The following is a 21765-nucleotide window of genomic DNA, read 5'->3' on the forward strand; positions in this document are numbered from 1 at the left end:
TGACCATAATCTTCAACAAAACTAGTCCCACCCCTGACTGCACTTGGGCCATATCCCTCTAAACACTTTATTCATATACTTATCCAAATGTCTTTTAAACATTGTAACAGGACCCACATCCACCACTCCCTTTGGAAGTTCATTCCAGACACCAACCACTCTCTGTGTAAAAGAAATGTCCCTCATGTCTTTTTTAAATCTCTCTCAAAAATATGCCTCTTAACCTTGAAATCCCCCACTCTAGGGAAAAAGACACCTGCCATTCACCTTACCTAGAGCCCTCATGATTTTATAAAGCTCTATAAAGGTCACCCTTCAACCTCTCATGGTCCAGTGAAAGAAGTCCCAACCCTACCAGCCTCTCCTAATAACTCAAACCCTCCATTCCCAGCAACATTCTGGTGAACCTTTTCGGAACCCTCTCCAGCTTAATAATATCCTTCCTATAACAAGGTGACCAGAACTGGAGACAGTACTCTGCAAGAGGCTTTGCCAATGTCCTGTACAACCTCAACATGACGCCCCAATATAAAGGGTGGTGGAGGGTTGGGGTGAGGCGGAGGTCTACAAGTACATCAGAGAGATGGGGTTCTGCACCACCAATACAACACAAGTAAACCTCATGCCTCTGCAGAAAGGGACGATGGTGGCCTAGTGATAATATCACTGGATGAAGAATCCAGTGAGCCAGGATAATGCTCTGGGCAGTATGGGTTCAAATTCCACCACGGCAGCTGGCCAATTTGAGACAGTCAGTCAATAAATGCTGGCTAGACAGCAGCTTTGCCTGTAAATTTATTTTTTTTTGCGTGGACCTCAGAGGTCGATGCGCAGTAACGACTTCCAGAAGCAGGAGTCAATGCTGCGATCTGTGTTGGCACATACCACTGGAGCGGCTACACACAGCATCGAGGGAATGTTGTTTGCCAGTGATGCCCAGATCAAACTGAAAATAAAACATCTGGAGCATTCCCTTGCCCACCAGTAGTCATCTTCTCATTTTTAGGCAGCTCTTTGGACTCTGAGGATGACTTCCTTCCAATCTGGATTTATGGCACCCCAGGTAACTAAATATTCCAATGCTAGACCCACACCCAATTGGTTTGCACCCGGATCTGTCCAAAATAACGAATGATGGAATCGAAAAATCCCTGCAGTGTGGAAGCTGGCCATTCTGCCCGTCAAGTCCACACCAACCCTCGAAAGAGCATCCCACCCAAAACTCATCCGCCATATGCTATCCCAGCAATTTCCATGGCTAATCCCACCTGAGCAGCACATCTTTGGACTGTGGGAGGAAACCAGAGCACCCAGAACAAACTCACAAGCACATGGGAGACTGTGCAAATTCCACACAGACAGTCGCCCAAGGGTGGAATCAAACCCAGGTCCCTGGCGCTGTGTGGCAGCAGTGTTAACCACTGAGCCACCGTGCCGCCCTACTGGAAACCAAGCACAGAACCATTCTGCAGGCTGAAAAGGGACTTCTGTTTTACGTAAAACTCATCCCAGATCCATATTCAATATCCTCCGAGGAAATACTGAAACCAAAGGCCATGGTGAGCTATAGTGTAGCAAATTCAAAGAAATCCGAAAGAAACTGTTATAAAGAAGCAATGCACCTAATTTGACCATTTTTGTATACTAGATTGAACTAGTAAGGAGCACAAGGAGGCCATTCACCCCCACAAGCCTGTTGGGCCCTCAACTCTGATTTCCTGCCTACCTCCTGATAACTTTTGACACCCTCGTGAATCACAATTCTCCTTAGCTTTGCCTTTAAAGCATTTGATGATCCTGCCAGCACCCACACTCTGGGACCGAGAGTTCCATAGACTCACGACTCTCAGAGAAAAAAAATTCTCCTCATCTCTGCCCCTTAAATAGAAGTCCTTTATTTTTAAACTCTGCTCGCTAGTTCTAGTCTCTAGAATCAGCATCCAAGTCTGCTCAGGAGCTGACACATTATGTTGAGATTAGCTCTCATTCTCTGACGCTCCAATAGACCTTTCCTCAGAGGAAAAACATTCTCATCCCAGGAATTAGTCGAGTGAATCCTCTCTGTACTGCTTCTAATGCAATATATCCTTACCTAAATAAGCAGACCAAACTAGGCACAGTATATTAGATGTGGTCTCACCAAAGGCCTGTACAAATGTGACAAAACACCAAGACTTTCATATTCCATTCTTCCTGCAATAAACAACAATTTTCCATTTGCCTTTTCCAGCATTGGTTGTACCTGCTTCCCAATTTTTTGTGATTCATGTCCCTGAACACCCAGATCACTTTGTATCTCATTGTTCTGGAATGTCAGTCTCTGCACATCAAAAATATGCCACTTTTCCACCCTATTCTGAAGTAAAGATTTTCAAGTTGTCCTTATTGTGATGAAATCAGCCAGCTGTAACAGATATCAATTGCCAGTGACTCATTCTAACTCCATATACTCTTGCAGTGATATGCAGAGCATCCACAGAAGTCCATTCTTCTGGTCACAGTCACTCAGCAATTATCTGGCCATTGGGGATACAAGTTCCATTCACTACAAGTTCTGAATGCTTTTGCTAAAATGGCTTTTCGGAATAAACAAGCATTGTTAAACCCTATCAGTTCAGGGAGTTTATCTGGTACGCTGCACAGACCAGGGCAGTCTTGGGTTCAATTTCTTGAATGGTTGTGATGAGGTTAGTGTCATTAATACCTCAGAGTTCTGAAGAACCAGGGATCCTGCTGTGTCTCATTATCCAAAGGGACTGCACGCACCGACGATGAGAAAGCACCTGATTGGTCGCCGATTCTCTTGCAACCAAATACACTATGGATGCCAGACATGGCTCAGTTGGTAGCATTCCCACCTTTCAGAGTGATATGGGTTCAAATCCCACACAAGCGACTTTGGCACAAAATCCAGCTGTTGTTTTAGTACAGTACTGAGGGACTGTCAGAGGTGCCATTATTCGAATGACACATTAAACATCTGCCCTCTCAAGATGCACTGCCCTAATAGGAAGAGCTGAAAAGTTCTCCAAAAACTATTCTGCCATTCACAGTCACTCCAGACAAATCTTAGGACAACCTTGAAAACTTTTGTCATTTTAACTGCCCTGCCCTATACCCTATCCAGATCTAAACCTTTTGCTGTTTCCCTTACCATTCTCTTGGTCAAAACATTGTGACCTTCCTTCAGTTTGGAAGAAAGGTCCTCTCTTCTTATTGATGCTGAAAGAGGTGTTGAGTATGTTCAGCCTTTTCTGATTTCGTTTCACTAAATCTTACTAGTTTACGTCACAACTGGCTGCATCATTTGCTACGATGCAAGAGCAGATACACTTCAAGAAGTAGATGGGGACATTCTGAGATTGTGGAAGGTGCTACGGACATTCAAGCTCACTTTGCCTACCCACTGACCATCACGCATGAACAATGGTGCTTGGAACAAGGGAAAGTTTGCCAGAAACACTTTATTAAAAGAATGAATGGGGAAGTGGGGACTGGGAAAGCTGTTTTCCTTTTATTTACAGACATGGGTCACTTGACTCATATAAATGCCTGTGCCATGGGTATCAAGTTCTTCAAAGATGTTTCCCTTCAAAATAACAAGAAACTGCAGAGATAAGAGACCACAACCCCACCATTTTAGCGTAGAGAGTCAGACAGCATGGAAATAGACCCTTCGGTCCAACTCATCCATGCTGAACGTAATCCCAAAATAAACGTCCCACCTGCCTGCTCCTGGCCCATATCCCTCCAAACCCTTCCTATTCACGTACTTATCCAAATGTCTTTTAAACGTTGTAACTATACCTGCACCCACCAAGTCCAGTTGCAACCAGAAGCCTTTTCGTCTCTATCAAACACAACAGTTGCCCTTAATCTCTTGAATCATTTAAAACACTTCTCCCATTTTGTACATTTCTCAATCTACTACAGATGATGCAAAATAAACAGTTCAATTTGAAACTTTTGTAGGAGCAGGGAAGGCCCGGTCTTTAAAGTAAAAAGGCCTGCTTCTATCCTGTAAAGGTTAGTCATGGCCCAAACCAAAGTTTGAGACTGCAACTTTAAACTCAAAAGATTCTGTCCCAACTGTATCCCTGAGTAATGTACAGGAGCAAGAATATAATAAACAGAAAATGAAGCTTGAGGTTGAGTCCCCTATTACTACAGAACTGGGGATCTATCTCATTGTGTCATTCAACATCCTTCACATCAAGGAATGGGAAACCCAGGAAATCAGTAACAAATTCCTTGTGACAAACCCCATCTGTCAAATGGCAGGCTTTGAACTACCGCAGTGGGACTGAGTTCCTTGACAAACATGTTCAAGACTAGCCAGGGTCCTCGCACAGCCATTCTCCACCTCAGTACAAGCCCCTTCCACACTTGTGGAGAGACACAATCGATAACACACATTACTGAGGAGTGTCCCTCGACAGACTAAAACTCAAAAATGTGAGATAGCTGCTGCTCAGGTCTGGGGGTTTACATTTGCCAAATAACACTGGCGGTATTCTGCCTTGGTTCTTTCACCTCAACACTTTGGTTAAAAGACTGCACAGAGCTGAAAATGTGTTGCTGGAAAAGCGCAGCAGGTCAGGCAGCATCCAAGGAACAGGAGAATCGACGTTTCGGGCATCAGCCCTGACCTGCTGCGCTTTTCCAGCAACACATTTTCAGCTCTGATCTCCAGCATCTGCAGTCCTCACTTTCTCCTCCTAAAAAGACTGCACACATTGACACCACAACATGAGGGGAGTAATTCCATGAAAACTGGAGTGGAGGTAGACAATATGCAATTAGATGTCACTATTCTTAAATCCCAGCATTTTGTCCAAATGGAAAATCTAGGGTTTTTTATCTTCTGATTAAAGTTACATTTGGAGCTGAATGTGTTCCCTTCTGCACAATGACATGGTCAGCAGCAAAGCGAGGACTCAATGAACAGCTCACAAGGGATGATGAACTGTAGAGGACAAGGGCTTGTTTGGTTTGTGCCATGAGCGACAGAAAATTGAATGTGAAAATAAGTTGTGCCCTGAGCAATGTTTTGGTTACCAGCCCATGGAAAGAGCTGCTTAATAATCCTACGATAAACCATCAGAAGTACAGATTCCAACAAAGAAACTGGTTTATTTTAAAAATCTCAAAAACTTACACTTATTCAAAATCTTTTCCCAGAGTGAAAGTAACCAATGAGCATTCATGGATCATTGATCGATTTAAAACTCTCATTCTTGTTTTCAAATTTAAGTGTTGCCTGGTTCAGGGAGCAATCAATCAACAAGGGAAAGGGTGATGCATGAACAGAACTTGTTGGAAGGTAATATACTGATCGCAGAACTTTGGAGAAGCTCAATATGGGAGGCCAGTCAGAGAAGCATGAGAATAATCAAGCCTAGAATTAATGACATAAAGTTGAAAGACTAGTCAAACTAAAAGCAGAATTAAATTGCTGTACCTCCACAGGCAAATTCGGTGCTTCTTTTTCCATTTGATAATAATTTCACCAGCATTTGGTTCTAGGTTCAGGTCAGACCTTCCTATGTGCAGCCCAGTGGCAGTTTCTGAAACCACTCCTCCAGATTTGCAAGTATTTTCTCCAGATTTGCTTGTGTATTGGTCCTGGTATACTAGAGAAAGAGAATTTTTCTTAAAAATGTGTTTAAGCAGCATAGCATGCTATTTTTACAATTTAATTATATCATGTTGTTCCAATGGCGGTTATGATATCATTGAGCTAAACTTCACCTATGTGTTAAAACAGCTCAACAAGACAATGCAAGCTTTGAACATTATCTACTTTTGCACAGTTCTCCACTGTTCAGATGAGTATAATTTGGAAATTTCACACATTCAGTGTTGAATTTCTAGGATCAATGGTGCTTGCTAGAAAGCAAACTCCAGGATACACTTCTCTTTCTACAGACAACAACAGTGGGTACCACCTCCTCCTCCATTATCCTTACTTCCTCACAATCTGCATAGACTTCAGTCAGTCATCTACTCTCCTCTGTAATCTGGGTGAGGTTTAACCCTCTCCAATTTCCAACCGTGCATTTTATTGTGAACAAACAGCTCTTGGATTACAATCACTTTGTACTCCTTGTGTAACTTGCACCCCTATATTCACAGCACACCCCAGCACCTAGTCACTGTGTGGCATGATGGCATAAACTTGTTTTTCGCCGGGTAATTATCTTTATTACCTCATTCACTTTAATATTATCCCTTCTCGTCAACCCGTTCCCCTCTTCCTGATTGTTTTATTATTCTCAGCCTCAATGCTGTAGCTTCAAAATGAATGTTTTCCCCTCTCAATGAACATGTTGACTTTCTGACATCCAGAAGACAGACATTGACCTTTCTGTGACCTGACTCTTGACAATCACAGCACCCTTGACCCTCCCTCTCACTCTGTTTGAATATTACCCTGGCCCTCACTCACTCCCTATCTATTTCTATTTCACTCTTGCCTATTTCCCCATTCCTCCTGACCATCACTAACTACTACTTTGCTCTCTCCTTTCCCCAGCAACCCAGTGTAACCATGGCGATTGGACTCACGTGGGAAGGCGATCCTGCCGCTCTGCACGCCGGGAACGTCCGCCCTACCACGCCTGCGCACATCGGGGAACGAGGGCAGTGGTTGGCCATGTTGGTAATGTCATCCAGGTTAAAGCACAGTGGCCATGCTGGTAATGGAGAACTATGTTTACTGCAATACAGGTAAAGGTGTGGTGGCAATATTGGTAATGGAGAACTCTGTCTACTCTAATACAGGTAAAGTCCGGTGGCCATGTTGGTAATGGAGGACCATGTCTAGTCTAATACTGGTAAAGTCCGGTGGCCATGTTGGTAATGGATGACCATGTCTGCTGTAATACAGGTAAAGGCACGGTGGCCATGTTGGTAATGGAGAACTCTGTCTACTCTAATACAGGTAAAGGCACGGTGGCCATGTTGGTAATGGAGGACCATGTCTGCTGTAATACAGGTAAAGGCATGGCGGCCATGTTGGGAATGGAGGGCCATGTCTGCTGTAATACAGGTAAAGGCACGGTGGCCATGTTGGTAAAGTGTCGACATTGTCAAGGCTGGGAGACAAGCACTAAAACAAAGATAAAATACTGCGAAGGATGCTGTAGACCTGAAACAAAAGCGGAAACTCAGTAAGTCTGGCAGCATTTTTGTCTCCTCAGACCAGGGGTAGGTTTCTCCAGCACTTTTTTTTGTGGGAGAGAAGGCATCCCTAACTCCTTCCTGTCTTCAATAATGAATGGTCCCTGGCTCTCAGATTATTAATTAAAATCTTACAATGTTTCAGCCCTGACATCAAGAGGGGTGGCAGACTGAAATCAGGAAAAATGTCTTCCCCAAATGGCTATCCAATGGATAGAGAACAATCCATTTGAGTATATTCAAATGCAGAGTTAGTCGTGTTCGAGGTTAGAAAGGAATGAAGGATTACAATGTTGGTATCGGAATGTAAAACTCAGTGAGAAAAAAATCTTATTGAAAGGCAGAGAAGGTTGCAAGGGCCAGATTGAGGTGGAGGGAGTGGAATGATGACTCCTGTTCCAATTATTCATAGTAATCCTACAGTATGGAAACAGGCCATTTGGCCCAACAATCCACACCAACCCTCCGAAGAGTATCCCACCCAGACCCATTCCCCTAACTACTGCAACCTTGTCTCCACATCCCTGAACATTGTGGACAACTTAGCATGGTCAGTTCACCTAACCTGCATGTCTTCGGACTGCGGGAGGAAACCGGAGCACCGGTAGGAAACCCCATGCAGACACAGGGAGAATGTGCAAACTCAGCACAGACAGTCGCCCAAGGCTAGAATCGAACCTGGGTCTCTAGTGCTGTGAGGTAGCAGTGCGAACCACTGAGCCACCGTAAAGCTCTGAGGCTGACAAGGAACAAGATAAAAACAGAAAATACTGGAAATACCAAGCAGCATCTGTGGAGCCAAAAACAAACATATCATTTCAAGTTGATGCATCTTTATCAGATTTGGATAAACATTTAACAGGTTTGAAGAAGATAGACAGGTAATGGAAAGGGAGGGAGAGAGAAACAATGAAAGGGAAAATACATTATCACGTTGAGGAAAGGAGGGATTCAGTGGCAAAAAGAATAACAGAAAAGCAAAAGAGGTAGTAATAGCACAAATAAGAAAGAAATGGATGTAGATGAGGTGTAACTAGCAACTTCTATCTTGAGGAACATAATTGCAACTCTACTTATAATCTTAAAAATTACACAACACCAGGTTATAGTCCAACAGATTTATTTGGAAGCACTAGCTTTCGGAGCGCTGCTCCTTCATCAGGTGGTTCCTGATTTGTTCTTCAGGTTTGCATTCAGCAACCAGGAGTCTTCTCCTGCACAGTGTAAAAATTGTGTTTTCCTGTAGTTTTGGTTGTGACCTGATTATAGGAAAAGGACTTTTTTAAAGAATTATAGAATTCCTACAGTGTGAAAACAGGCCCAACAAGTCCACACCAACCCTCTGAAACCAACCAGACTCATTCCCTCACCCAACATTTACCCCTGACCAATGCACCTAACCTACACATTAGGCAATTAGGAACACTAACAGGCAATTTAGCATGGCCGGTTCACCTACCCTGCACATCTTTGGATTATGGGAAGAAATCAGAGTACCCAGAGGAAACCCACGCAGATACAGGGTGAATGTGCAAACTCCACACAGACAGTCACCTGAGGTGGGAATCGAACGCAAGTCCCTGACAATGTGAGGAGCAGTGCTAACCACTGAGCCGCTGTGCCACCCAAAGGCTGTGGATTATAGAAGGAATTGTGGACACAAGTTACTGGACATTCATTGTCAGTGCTGTTTTTAGAGCTGTTACTTCAAGCAGCGGGTAAAACCTAGTCACAGATGAGCTGGAGCCAGAGGACGTGGGCAAATGGAAATTTGGCCAGCAACAAATAGCTGAATGGTCTGTGAAACCAGTTTTTGATGATATTGGCTTCCTGCCTGCCAATAACTATATGTTTGGCTCCCAATGTGTCTGAAGAATTTGGTGTGTGACCGTGGTGGTAGAAGCCATTGGACGTCTGAAACAGAAGGAGCTGTTTTCACTTTGTGGAATAAATCCTCGCAAGTCTGAAGATAGCCAGTTCATCTACCCTCAACTTTGCTGCAAGTCAGAACTTTTTTAATTAGTGTGGCAGAGACCTTTATAGATATGAACCTGTCACCCTGTGCCTTCTGCAAATGTGTGAAGGTATCTGCAGAAGGAATTTTGAGAATTAGTGTTCCAATCCGCAGAAAAATCATCTCAGTCAACCCTGCAGACAGGTTTCACTGAGCTGCCTTCCCTGTGCTCTTAACATCCATTTATTTTTGTCTGTATGTGTGTACAGGGTTAATAAGTGAGTTAGCATTTTAACTAGTAGTTTCATGTTGGCAGTTTGTCATTGTTTATCTGTAGTTAGAATCTACTTATTTGTAATGAATAGTAATGGGGTGACTAAGTCCCTAAATTCTGCTTTCAGCATGCCATCCCTCTTCCTGCCATGTCATTGGTAGCAATGTGGCCCTCTGGCTGTTTACCCTCTTCCAGCAGGAACACCCTCCTGCAACCACTCAGGACCCTTGACCCTGGCACCAGTGAGTTCACTATCGTGGAGTCACCCTTACATCTGCAGAATTGCCTAACTATAGAACATCCCACCACTATTGCTCTTCCATTCTCCATCCCCACTTCCATACAGCCGAGCTGTCCATGGTGTGGCAGGTACGCCTCTGGCTGCACTGCTCTGTGGGACCACTACCTTCTCCGTTATCATAATGAAAAATCGAAGGACAAGCAAGATAGACGTGGGGGACTTTCACTCACACTCTCACCCTCACACTATCACTCACTCACACTCCTCACTCAGACTCTCACACTCACTTACACTCACTCATTCACCATCTCGCTCAGTTATGCACTCATTCATTCACACTCTCACACACTCACTCACTCATACTGTCACGTTCTCACAATCTCACTTAATCATGCTGTCACTTAATCATTCACGCTCACACACTCACTCACACTCATTAATCCACACACTCTCTTGCACACTCTCACCCTTTCATCAGCTCATTCATTCACTCACACACACACACACACACACACTCGCTCACACTCACAAACTCATTCACACTGTCACTCACATGCGCACTCACTCGCACTCATTCTCTTGCACTCATACACGCATTCACTCACATTCACTCTTACAGTCTCATTCATTCACACTCTCACATTCTCATTCACACTCTCACTCACACATACTCATAATCTTAATTATGCACTCACTCACTCACACTCACTCACGTGTACACTCACTCACTCACACTCACTCACTTGTACACTCACTCACTCACACTCTTATTCAGAAAGTCATTCACTCACCCATTCATTCACATTCTCACTCATCAAATACTCATTCATTTGCACTTTCCCACTCGCACACACTTATTCACATTCTCATTCACTCTCACACACACATTTTCACTCACACTCTCACTCATTCACGCATTCATTCACTTGACTCATTTAATTGCTCACTCATTACTCACACTCCTTCACACACACACACTCATTCACAATCTCGCTCACACACTCATTCTCTGACACTCTTATTCACTCATACATTCATTCATTAAACATTCAATCATTCAAACTCATTTACACAGTCACTCTCAATCTTATTCACTCACACCTCCCCTCACAGGTTCACTCACAACAGGAAACAATCACTCTGTCTTACCCTGATTTGATCAGATTTCCTTCTCCCCACACCCCACCCCCACTTCTGGAAGCACTCACTCCTCACGCGACTGCAGAGTGCCTCAGGGAGTACAGGAGGTCCTTGTCAATTGTCCCATCCTGTACTCCAAGGCTCTGAGGCTTCTGGTCACCTCCCTCTGGAACCCATCGAGGGCCAAAGCAGCTAACACGCCAGAGCACAGGTACCACCAACACACTGAACGTCTTTCAGTGCAATTGAATCAGTGACTGGGTGAACAAACTGACTGTCCTTGCCATGTTGATCTGTACCCTCCATGCCTGACCAAGAGATGGCGGTGTTGCTTGCAAAGGCTGGTCAGACCTTGACATAAACCTGAAGTGACATCATCTCTGTAGGCCGTGTCCTCACTTGCACTAAATTCCATTCACTGAGCACCCACACCCCCACCCCCGCGCGCAATGACTCACAGCCCAGCAACAACTCAATATTAAATCCAGAATTTCCAATTCTTTCCCATAGCTCAGCCCCTCTCTATCTCCGTAATCTCCTCCAATCTCACAATCTCCTGCACCTTTAAGTGTAACCTCTTGCTCCACCATTGGCGATGGTGAGCTCGCACCACCTCTGGAAATCCATCCCTATACCTCACTGCCTCGATTTCTTCCTTTTAACACATGCCTCACACTTGACTCTTTGACTCAAGGTTCGGTCACCTGCCCTGACATCTTTTGTGCATTGACCCAGAGTCAAATTCTGGATTAGTGGTGCTGGAAGAGCACAGCAGTTCAGGCAGCATCCGAGGAGCAGCAAAATCGACGTTTCGGACAAAAGCCCTTCACCAGGAATAAAGGCAGAGAGCCTGAAGCGTGGAGAGTCAAATTTGTCTGGTGACGCACCTCAGGATGTTACACCCTGATAAATGTTATATAAAATGTAAGTATTTTTTTAAAAAAATTTTAAGACTGCCCCACACCTCTCAGTTCCATTTAAGGCAGTGAGATGCACTGGAGATGGTTCAGGTCTTGGGAAAATTAGCAATCTTAAGTTTATTATACACACAAATCTAGTACCCCTTCATCCCCTTGTTCACTGTAGTCAACTGGGTTGCTTTGTGACAGGAAACAGTACACCTCATTGCAGGAAGTGGTGTGATGACCCACGACATGATCATTCTTTATTCGTCCAATGAGATATGGATGTCATAGAATCATACTCTTCAGTCCAACCCGTCCATGCCGACCAGATATCCTAAACTGCTCTAGTCCTGTTTGCCAGCATTGGACCAATATTCCTCCAAACCCTTCCTACTCATATACCCATCTAGATGCCTTTTAAATGTTGTAATCGTACCAGCCTCCACCACTTCCTGTGGTAGGACATTCCATACTCTGATAAAGTTGTCCCTCAGGTCCCTTTTAAATCGTTCCCTTTTCACCTTAAACCTATGCCCTCTAGTTTTGGACTCCCCTACCCTGGGTAAAAGACCTTAGTTATTCACCCTATCCATGCCCCTCATTGCTGCCAACCCTTAATTAATTGGTGTTCGTTTCAGAAGGTAGTTGACACTTAGCCAAATTGTTATGAGCTTGGGGTCATGTGTAGGTCAGGCCAGGTAAGGACAGCAGACTTCCTTCATCAGCGGGAACCGATAGGGCTTTTTTTATTAAAGCAACAGTTGACAATGACTACGTGGTCACCGTCGGACGTATTCTCTGACCGACCTGTTTACGGATGTTACGACTCCGTCCACCTCTGGAACAAGGTAGGACTTGAAGCTAAGCTAAGAGGCAGGGATACAAACGCACTAAAACTCAGACACCCTGCTGACGGGCTGGAGTCACGTATTGTCGTGATGAAGTAAGGAAGGCTGATTCCATTCCCTAAAGAATGTGATTGTTACAGTCACCATTACTCACTCTAGCTTTGTATCTCAGATGTGTTAATTGAATTTAAACCCCTGCCCCTCTTTCCCCCCCCCCCCCCCATTGCTGTGGTGGATTTTGCACCCATATGCCTGAACATCTGGATCACAGTGACAGTACATTAGGCCACTTCCTCCCCACAGGCAGCCAACAGTGGTTATGGATCATCATCAGGTTTGTTCTCAATGCCAGAATTTTATTGGATTCAAATGTCACCATGGTGGGATTCAAACACTTGTCCCCAGAGTATTAGCCGAGTCCTCTGGATTCCTGGTCTAGTGATAATGCCACTACGTTGCCATCTCCTCTATGATAGCATGATCTTGCTGTAATGCAGCGTAACAGCAAGGTGTAGTCTCAGTTTTTTATTTATTCATTGGTGAGACATGGGCATTTATTGCCTGTCCCTAGTTGCCCTTAGGAAGGTGGTGAAGAGCTGCCTTCTTCAACTGCTGCAGCCCACCAGCTGTGGGTTGATCTGCCATGCCATTTGAGCGTGATAGTGAAGGAACAGTGATATGTTTCCAAGTTCAGGTTGGTGAGTGGTTTGCAGAGGGTGTTCCTGCTGCCTGCTGCCTTTGTCCTTCTAGTTGGAAGTGGTCATGTGTTCGGAAGGTGCTATCTAAGGATCTGTGAGGAAGGATAGACAGTTGATAGGGCAAGGTTGCGGTCAGTGTGATGGGTTGAACATAGAGCATGGATCAGTACTTGGAGCTACGATGTTATGGCCATTATGGAGACTTGGATATCAAAAGACCAGGAATGATTATTGGATGTTCCAGCATTTAGATGTTTCAAAAGTAATAGGGAGGGAGGTAAAAGAGGCAGGGGAGTGGCATTGCTCATCAGAGATAGTATCACAGCTGCAGAAACCCTCGAGGAGGTTTGTCTACAGAGTCAGTATGGGTGGAAGTCAGAAACAGGAAAGGAGCAGTCACTTATTGAGAGTCTTCTACAGGCCCCCTCCCATAGCAACAGAGGAGCAGATTGGAAGGTGGATTTTGGAAAGGTGCAGAACGAACAAGGTTGTTGTCTTGGTGACTTCAACTTCCCTCATAATGATTGAAACCTCCTTGGTGCAAATAGTTTGGGTGGAGCAGACTTTGTCAGGTGTGACAAGGAAGCATTCCTGACTGAATACACCAATAGGCCTACTAGAGGGGAAGCCATATTGGATTTAGTGCTTGACAACAAACCAACTCAGGTGTCAGATATCTCGGTGGGAGAGAATTTCATTGATAGTGATCACAACTCCTTGACCTTTACTATAGTCATGGAGAAGGATAGGAGCAGACAGTATGGGAAAGTTTTTAACTGGGGGAAGGGGAATTACAATGTTATTAGACAGGAACTGTGGAGCATAAATTGGGAACAGATATTCTCAGGGAAGTGCACCACAGAAATGTGGAGGTTGTTTAAGGAGCACTTGCTGTGAATACTGAATAAGTTTGTCCCACTGAGGCAATAAAGGGATGGTAGGTTGAAGGAACCTTGGATGACAAGGGATGTGGAACAGCTAGACAAGAGGAGGAAATAAGCTTGCTTAAGGTTGACGAAGCAAGGATCAGACAGGGATATAGAGGGTTACAAGGTAGCCAGGAAGGAACTGAAGAATGGACTTAAGAGAGCGAGAAGGGAACATGAAAAAACCTTGGTGGGTAGGATGAAGGAAAGCCCCAAGGTGTCCTGCACTTATGTGAGGAACAAGCTGATGGCCAGAGTGAGGGTAAAGCCAATCAGGGATAGTGGAGGGAACTTGTGCCTGGAGTCAGAGGAAGTAGGAGAGGTCCTTAATGAATACTTTGCTTCAGTATTCACTGGTAAAAGGGACCTTGTCACTTGTGAGGACAGCTGATATGCTTGAACAGAAGGAAGATGTGCTGGAAATTTTGAAAAACATGAGGATAGGTAAGTCCCCTGGGCTAGACAGGATATACCCAAGGATATACCCAGGATATACGTGAAGTGAGGGAAGAGATTGCTGCGCCTTTGACGATGATCTTTGTGTCCTCACTGTCCACTGGAGTATTAGCAGATGATTGGAGAGTGGCAAATGTTATCCTCCTGTTCACAAAAGGGAATAGAGCTAACCCTGGGAATTACAGACCAGTCTCGATGATGGACAAATCATTGGAGAGGGTTCTGAGAGACAGGTTTTATGATTATTTGGAAGATCATGTTTTGATTAGCGATGGTTAGCATGGCTTTGTGAGTGGCAGGTCATACCTCACAAGCCTCATTGAATTCTTTGAGGATGTGACAAAAGGTGTTCATGAAGGTAAAGCAGTGGATGTGATGTACGTGGATTTTAGCAAGATGTTTGATAAGGTTTCCATTGGTAGACTCATTCAGAAAGTAAGGAGGCATGGGATACAGGGAAATTTGGCTCTCTGGATACAGAATTGGCTGGCCCACAGAAGGTGGTGGTAGGTGGAAAGTATTCAGCCTGGAACTCGGTGACCAGTGGTGTTCCACAGGGATCTGTCTGGGACCTCTGCTCTTTGTGATTTTTACAAATGACTTAGATGAGGTTGGAAGGGTGGGCTCGTAAGTTTGCCGATGACACAGAAGTTGGTGGAATTGTGGATGGTATGGAGGGCTGTTGTAGGCTGCAACGGGACATTAACAGGATGCAGAGCTGGGCTGAGAAATGGCAAATGGAGTTCAACCTGGAAAAGTGTGCAGTGATTCACTTTGGAACGTCGAAGTTGAATGCAGATTACAGGGTTAAAGGCAGGATTCTTGGCAGTGTGGAGGAACAGAGGGATCTCGGGATCCACATCCATATATCCCTCAGAGTTGCCACCAAGTTGTTAAGAAGGCGTATGGTGTGTTGGCTTTCATTAGCAGGGGGATTGAGTTTAAGAGCCAAGAGGTTATGCTGCAGCTCTATAAAACCCTGGTTAGACCACACTTGGAATATTGTGCTCAGTTCTAGTCACCTCATTATAGGAAAGATGTGGAAACTTTAGAGAGGGTGCAGAGGAGATTTACCAGGATGCTGCCTGGACTGGAGGGTATGCCTTATGAAGAAAGGTTGAGGAAGCTAAGGCTTTTCTCATTGGAGCGAAGAAGGATGGGAGGTGACTTGATAGAGATGTACAAGATGATGTGAGGCATAGATGCAGTGGATAGCCAGAGACCTTTTCCTAGGGTGGAAATGTCTATCATGAGGGGGACATAATTTTAAGGTGGTTGGAGGAAGGTTTAGGGGAGATGTCAGAGGGAGCTTCTTTACACAGAGAGTGGTGGGTATGTGGAATGCACTGCCAGCAGTGGGAGTAGAGTCAGATACATTAGGGACGTTTAAGCGACTCTTGGATAGGCCCATGGATGGTAGTAAAATGTAGAGTATGTAGGTTAGTTTGATCTTAGAGTAGGGTAAAAGGTTGGCATAACATCAAGAGCTGTGCTGCACTGTTCTATGTTCTGTGTTGATCTTTGGTGAATTTCTGCAGTACATCTTGTAGATGGTACACACTGCTGCTACTGAGCGTCGGTGGTGGAGGGAGTGGATGCTTGTAGGTGTGGTGCCAATCAAGCAGGCTGCTTTGTCCTGGATGGTGTCCAGCTTCTTGAGTGTTGTTGGAGCTGCACCCATCCAGGCAAGTGGGGAGTATTCCATCACACTCCTGACTTATACCTTGTAGATAATGGACTTGGGGGAGACTTGGGAGGTGCTGGGGAGCCAGGAGGTGATTTCTCACTTCTGTATTCCTAGCCTCCAATCTGCTGTTGTAGCCACTGTGTTTATGTGGTGAGAACAGTTGACCTTCTGGCCAATGGTAACCCCTACGATGTTGATAGTAGGGGATTCAGTGATGATAACACCATTGAATGTCGAGCAGCAGTTGTTAGACTGTCTGTAATTGGTGGTGGTCAGTGTCTGGCATTTATGTGGAGCAAATGTTACGTCTACTTGTCAGTCCAAGCCTGGATATTGTCTAGATTGTGTTGCATTTGAACATGGACTGCTTCAGTATCTGAGGAGTCGTGAATGGTGTTGAACATTGTGCAATCATCAGCGTACATCCCCACTTCTGACCTTATGCTGTAAGGAAGGTCATTGATAAAGTAGCTGAGGATGGTTGGGCCTGGGACACTACCCTGAGGGACTCCTCACAGATGTCCTGGAGCAGTTTGACATTGATATGTTGTTCAAGTCAAGGTAATGTTTACGAACCCTACTTCAGCAGACTCCACAGATAATCAATAAAATCCAAAAGAACTGCAGATGCTGGAAATCAAAAGCAAAACCTGAAATTGCTGGAAAAGCTCAGCAGGTCTGGCAGCATCCGTGGAGAGAAATCAGAGTTAGCGTTTTGGGTCCAGTGACCCTTCCTCAGAACAGATATTCATCCACAATACCCTGAGAACAAGCATATTACCAGGTAGCAGCAACCATCATAATTATATTAATGTCCACTGAATGATGTGATAAAATGTTTAATTACCAGGAGGGCAAAAGGAAAAGCTTTTTTTGTGCAATGACTGATTAATATCTGACACTTAAAAAAGACTTTGTTAAAGCACAACTATAAGACCTGCATAGTAGTGGTGGAGGGAGGGGTGTGTGTAGAATTTAGACTTCGGTTTATTGTCACATGTACCCAAGTACAGGAGTCTGGTGCAGTGTGGCCAAAATGTGGCCAACATGTGGCCAACATGGGTACAAATTGTAGATGCAGAATAAAAAAAAAAGCTACATTGCCTTACAGGGATTCATAGTATAAGTTGCACAATAAGAAATTAAGTTAAAAGGAGAAACATTACAGTCAGATAAACAGATTACAGACAAACCTTGTACTGCACTACATCAGAGCAAGAGGTCTGACTGGGTTGGCAAGCCTCTGACTGCCTGTACCAGTCCCCAGACTAACAGCCATCTCCCTTCCGCTCTGGCCCTCAGCCGGACAACTATGGGGGTCCTTACCAACATCAAGAAGGTACTAGAAAGAGGATCACATGGGTGGCTGGCTGGTATGCACATGTTTTGAAGGGACTTGAATTGTGGGACAAGAGGCCTCGCATTCAAACTGGACAGGAGGACAACCAGAGAGTATCCCACCCAGACCCAGTCCCCTACCCTATTAATCGACATTTACCCCTGACTAATGCATCTAACCCTGGATACTATGGGGCAATTCAGCATGGCCAATTCACCTAACCTTTGTTTAGGTCAGAGTGGTGCTGGAAAAGCACAGCAGGTCAGGCAGCATCCAAACATCGATTTTCCTGCTCCTCAGACGCTGCCTGACCTGCTGTGCTTTTCCAGCACCACTCTGATCTAAACTCTGCTTTCCAGCATCTGTGGTCCTCACTTTTGCCCAATTCACCTAACCTACATGTCTTTGGACAGTGGGAGGAAACCAGAGCACCCAGAGGAAACCCACACAGACACAGGGAGAATGCACAAACTCCACACAGACAGTCACCCGAGGCTGGAATCGAACTCGAATTCAGGAGAGCCCAGGGTGGCTGGCCACTCTGCAAGTGGCAGGACTTATAGCTTCAAATGTGGCTCTCAAATGGAACTTTCTTTGAAGAGCAAGAAAAGATTTGGGGGAGGTGGGGTGGGGGGGGGGGGGGGAGGGAGAGAGAGGTAGGAAGCGCAGAACTGGCTGGGTGCGTCGCTCTTGCTGAGAGCCGGCACAGACGCGATGGGATGAGTGGCCTCCTTCTGTTCCGTAACCTTTTCAATGATACTTCAGTTCTCTCAGGGGGTGGAAAGGATAGCGTGGCCTCTCTGCTTTACAGAGCAGGTTGTCCCTTGCGTTCAGATCAGTATACATACCTCAAACAGGCCTCTCAAATAGTCCGGTTTTTATTCAATTGCTGTCTGTGGAGCTTGCAGTGCCCATGTGGAATGCTACATTTCCTGCATTGGAATATCAGCTCTGCTTCGGAAGTCCCTCATTAGCTGTAAAGCATTTTAGAGCATCCCGAGGTTGTGAAGGTGCTACAGCAATGCAGGTTTTCACCTCTTTGACGTGCCTGTGCATATTCTAGCGATGGCATTGAGGGCTAAATAATAACCAAAGAAACTGGACAGAACTCTTCTGATCTCGTTCGAAATGGGTGGCATGGTGGCTCAATAGTTAGGGACCCAGGTTCGATTCCAGCCTCAGGCGACTGTCTGTGTGGAGTTTGCACATTCTCCCCCTTGTCTACGTGGGTTTCCTCCGGGTGCTCAGGTTTCCTCCCACAGTCCAATGATGCGCAGATCAGTTGGTTTGGCCATGTTAAATTGCCCATGGTGCGCAGTGATGTATTGGTTAGGTGCATTAGTCAGGGGTAAAGGTAGAGTAATGAGTATGGGAATGGGTCTGGATGGGATACTCTTTGGAGGGTCGGTGTGGACTTGCTGGGCCAAATGGCCTGTTTAAACATTCTATGATGATGATGAAATAGTGCTGTGAGATCATTTGTGCCAGTCTGGCAGACAGATGGGGGGGGAATGGTTTCGACATTTTGTCTCAAAGACTGCGCCACTGATGGAGCTGCACTCTCTCAGGATGGTACTGGAGTGTCAGCCTAGAGTTTGAGTCAGTGGTATGACTCAAACCCTCAATCACCTCTACAGAGGCGACTGAGAGGCACACTACAAGCTAGTAGGGGGAGAGTTAATGACTAAGCAACCAAGGACAGTGAATATGCTGGATTACTGTAAGAATGAATAGCTGTCAAGCCACAGTCAGATGTCCAGTTGGGTTTCACCAATTATTGACATCTTTCTTTCACCACAAAGGACACACCCCAACTCTCCTCCCATCTCAGCTCCCCCTCCATCTTCTCTCAACCCTGATCTCATCGGCCCTGTTTGAACCTAACCCTCATATTGGCTATCCGTGAGGCACCCCACAGTCGATCAACTGTTCTTTTCCAAACACCGTGGAGCAACAATAAGTGAGTTACTGTTTGGACCTCACGGGCAAGTTACACCTCAGCAGTTTGAAATGTGCCCCAGTTGTCTGGGTTTGACACTTTTGGGGCAGCAGTCTGAGGGACGGGTCAGGTTGCTACCCAGACTCACAAGCTACCAGATACCTGTCACCATTCCTCGCAAAATGTCTTCAAAGAATTAAAAGTTAATTTCCAGCTGACTGGAAAGGGGTCATTCAAATATGTTGTGTTTTTTTAAAATCAATTCTTCTATCGATCACATCTGTTGGTTATTGGAGATTGGGAAAGTGGCTATTTGACTGGGTGAGGCTGTTCAAGGCTGGGATGCCATGTGATAAAGTGGAAAGGAACCTATCCATCTCAGGTTGGGATTCACCCGGATTCTGAAACTGCGAGCAATGTTCCAGGATGTGTAGTCATTCAAATAGCAGTGTAATTGGCTGGGTCAGTACTGAAGGGATTGGTCACACTGCTGCCCTTAGCCCCAGCCCTGGCGGTTAGAATCAGAGATTCCACCGGTATGGGAACTAGCCATTCAGCCTAACAAGTCCACATTGATCCACCGAAGTGTATCCCACCCAGACCCATTCCCTTACATTTCCCCCTGACTACTGCATCTATCCTGCACATCCATGAACACGATGGGTAACTTAGCACGGCCAATCCACCCTAACCTGCACATCTTTGGACTGTGGGACGAAACCAGAGCACCCAGAGGAAACCCACGCAGACACTGGGAGAACGTGCAAACTCCACACAGACAGTCACCCGATGCTGGAATCGAACCCGGGCCCTGGGCGCTATGAGGCAGCAGTGCTGACCACTGAGCCACTGTGCTACCCATTAGGGAAGTGAGAATCCTGCTCTTGTTCGTTGGCAATTGTAACCCCTATGCTCACACACCCAGAATGATGCGCTAGCCCCCAGGTGTTTGACAGCAGTACACAATACAGTACAGCACAGGAACAGTCCCTTTGGCCCATCTAGCCTGTGCCAATCCCTATTCCTCATTTAGACCCATTACTTATTGACCATGCGTAGTTTCTATCCCTTTGTTCGCCTGCCATTCATGTCTCTATCAATATATACCTTAAATATTGCTAAGGTGTCTGCTTCCACCAACCCCACTAGCAGTGTGTTCCAGACCCCCCCAGCACCCTCTGGGTAAAAACATCTCCCCCACACATCTCCCATAAACATTGTCCCCTTCTCACCTGTGCCCTGTTGTCGTTGGTCTTTTCACCCTGGGGAAAAAAACCTTTGACCATCCACCCTATCAATGCCTCTCATAATCAGGTCGGCCCCCCCAGCCTCTATCTGTTCCGGGAAAACAATCCGAGTTCATTCAAACTCTTCTCTTAACTAAAACCTTCCTGACCAGGCAACATTCTGATAAACCTTCAATGCACCCTCTCCAAAGCCACCATTTCCTCCTGCCAATGTGGCAAACAGTTACATGCAATATTCCAAACATGGTCTAACCAAAATGGCAGTGTGCTAAAGCCGCAAGCTTTGTATATTATTATCAGTGAGGTTGGATAAGGGGAGATAGGAGACAACAGGTAGGAGAGTATGTGGAACTATCATTGGTTGTTGTAAAACCCATCTGGTTCACAACTGTCCTTTACAGAGGAAAATCCACCATCCTTACCCCCAATTTGGCCTACATGTGACTCCAGACCCATGGCAATATGCTTCAGCCGAAACTTCCCTTTGAAATGGCTGCAGCAAGCCACTCAGTTTGTGCAGAACGTGGGATGGGCAATAAGGAGAGCACAGGTTTAGGGTGAAGAGGAGAAGGTGAGGACTGCAGGTGCTGGAGATCAGAGTCAGAAAGTGTGGAGCTGGAAAAGCACAGCAGGTCAGGCAGTGTCAGAAGACTAGGAGAACCGACGTTTCGGGCATGAGCTCGTCAGCAGGAATGTTCCACTGTTCCAACATGGAACATTCCTGATGAAGGGCTTATGCCCGAAATGTTGATTCTCCTGCTGCTCGGATGCTGCCCAACCTGCTGTGTTTTTCCAGCTTCACACTTTTCGACATAGGTTTAGGATGAGAGGGGAAAGATAAAACAAATTATTTCATGCAGAGAGTGGTGTATGGAACGAGCTGCCAGCGGTGTTGGTAGAGACTGGTACAATTATAACATCTAAAAGAC

This window comes from Chiloscyllium punctatum, chromosome 26 (assembly GCF_047496795.1).
Source record: "Chiloscyllium punctatum isolate Juve2018m chromosome 26, sChiPun1.3, whole genome shotgun sequence".
NCBI classification, from domain to species: Eukaryota; Metazoa; Chordata; class Chondrichthyes; order Orectolobiformes; family Hemiscylliidae; genus Chiloscyllium; species Chiloscyllium punctatum.